Source organism: Hylaeus volcanicus, unplaced genomic scaffold (assembly GCF_026283585.1).
Source record: "Hylaeus volcanicus isolate JK05 unplaced genomic scaffold, UHH_iyHylVolc1.0_haploid 21156, whole genome shotgun sequence".
NCBI lineage: Eukaryota > Metazoa > Arthropoda > Insecta > Hymenoptera > Colletidae > Hylaeus > Hylaeus volcanicus.
In genome coordinates this window covers 7,345-9,732 of record NW_026531542.1, presented here as the reverse complement: position 1 = coordinate 9,732, position 2,388 = coordinate 7,345, and the positions used below count along the sequence as shown (strand labels likewise).

At 31.4% G+C, this 2,388-nt stretch overlaps 1 long non-coding RNA gene across 1 annotated transcript; it reads right to left on the bottom strand.

Annotated features, from left to right (window-relative positions):
* Window positions 1-1,297: 1,297 nt before the first annotated feature.
* On the bottom strand, window positions 1,298-2,022 carry LOC128882148 (uncharacterized). Its single transcript, XR_008458302.1, has 2 exons — window positions 1,725-2,022; window positions 1,298-1,521 (listed from the first exon to the last, which is right to left on the bottom strand). It is a non-coding gene; the product is annotated as an uncharacterized LOC128882148 (long non-coding RNA).
* Between the last annotated feature and the right edge of the window lie 366 nt (window positions 2,023-2,388).

Below are 2,388 nucleotides of genomic sequence, written 5' to 3'. Positions count from 1 at the left end.
GTACACCATTCGTTATTAATTATGTAAAAGTGGGATATAAATATTATGACTATAGTAAGTAAAAGTAGCTTAAAAGTATATTAATATCTGTAAATGTAGTATAAATTTGATGAACTCTGAAAGTAGTTTGATGTTGTGATACATTAAACTTGAAATATTTACAATGGTTTGAAGAAACTATAAGTGTGAAGGAAGATAAAACCTTCTTTGGACCAAATTGAAGTGTTTTAAAATTAATAAAAGATATTATAAGTTAATACAAACGTGAAATAGACAAAATTGTTGGTACGAAGCCAAAGAAGTTAAGTGAACGCATGGAAGAGATGAAGGGAAGCTACCCAAGGAAAGAATTGTGCAGTTAATTACAAGAGTGTGTTCACGGGTAAATTTCCTCACCACCCTAGGGATATTCCCATGGCGCGTTACCTTTTTTAATCATAATCGGAAAATCCAAAATAATGAATAATTGATTGAACGCTAATATATGTCAATTTATATAAAATATGTGTATGATTTTCAGATTTTACAAATTTGGACTTCAAGTTAGCATCATTAATTATGGCTTCCATTATGGCATACATATGACTGAATACGGTCATTACTTCTTCTGTAGGAACAGAAAGGCCTCCTCTTTGTAAGCTATTAAAATATTTGTCGCCAATAGTTTTACCTTTATCCTCCACAATTAATAATTTACATATATTACAACTTAATTTTTTAGCAATAGAATGGGACCCATAACCAGATATGTAAATTTTAATGGAATCATCAACAACACAAGTGGATAAATATTCAGTTTCGAAGATTCCCAGAAAACAAGTTACATTGATGGAAAAATCATGAAGATTACTATCGTTATCACAAATTTCAAATCTATTTTTGATTTCAGTAAAAGAAAAAAATCTTGCCGATTTCGTAAATATGTTTTAATCTAATATTTTTCTCTGGATGAACTACTTCATTGTATGAAAGGAAATTCCAACCAAATAAAAGTCTATAGTTTCCAAATCGTTTCTCTAATATTTTAGTTCAAAATTTTCCTGCTAAAAGATAAGATATATTAAAATTTTGAAAACGGTACTCTATGAGTAGTAAAAGAACTCTAGTACTTTGATGTAAAGCTTTAAAAGTATCTAATGTTAAATGACCATCTGTTTCTAAATTTTTTCAAGAATCTAACCATGTTAAAAATTTCTTTAAATATTCATATGTACAATCCTTAGCATTCAAAATCGGTTTACAAAATTCGTTTCTTTTCCTGTTACCTTTAACACTACTTGTATTATTCACAATATCCTACTGTCCAAATGTCTTTAATGTGGGCATAAAAATTTTGAAATAAACTTCCGATATTTAAATTTCTGATGACACAAATGGTAATTTTTTGAAAAGCATTTTTTATCAAAATGCTCTGCACATATCGATGCCATTTCTGGCAAGCTTAAAGCACTGTTCTGGCCATTCAAAGTGAGTAGTAAAGCTTGAACCCATTCCTCTCGAAATTGAGGATTGCTCGGAAACCTGAAAAATATAAATGTTTATTTTTACTTGATGGTACAGTTAAATGGTTAATAATTAAAGACAGTGATCATGTTGATTAAAAATAATAATATATACAAATTACATGTCTATGTAAAGCAGAAAATCCATGAAATTGTATAATAAATAATAAGTACATGATAAACTAGTTTTTGAGGTTAGGTTAATACAAATTTACAACTTACATATATAATGATACACATTTCGAATCACTTGCTTCTTTTGCTTTATATCTTGTGTTTTTACACAATTCTACAAAACAATAACGAACCATTGTTTCAGTTCTTGCACTTTATATCTTACATTTCTTTAACTTATTTTGATTGTGTGTTCCACTCAGTATTAATTGGTATCAATCACGCAATTATGAGCAGTTATGGAGTGGTTATTGGTGGTTATTAGCAGTTATTAGTTTTTAGCAGGTGGTTCTTGGTGACTGTTAGCAGCTCATAGGTATACAGGGTATCACAAAAATATTCAGGGCCTACAAACTCTACTCTTGTGAACTTGAAGCCCGATTTTAATTCGCGCCCGTTGGGGATGATGGCGCTACTGTCACTCCTTTCGCGCCATTGAGTTCATATTCTGTGTACGTTTATTCTATGGCAAACGCGCTCGGCAAAGTGCGGCAAAATTTCAACTCCATATGGTCATAACCAAAGAGGATTAGATAGAATGGAAGGTCCCATAAGAGCGCTATATAAAAAATCGTATACGAGTTTCAGTGCCCTCTGGTGAGTGGGAACCGTATTAAGCACCCCCTCCTTTCGCCTCACTCCGCAAGTTGCTCCGTAGTTCTATAATCCCAGAAATCTCAGGTCACAAATTTGAATTTTGTGAACTTACATT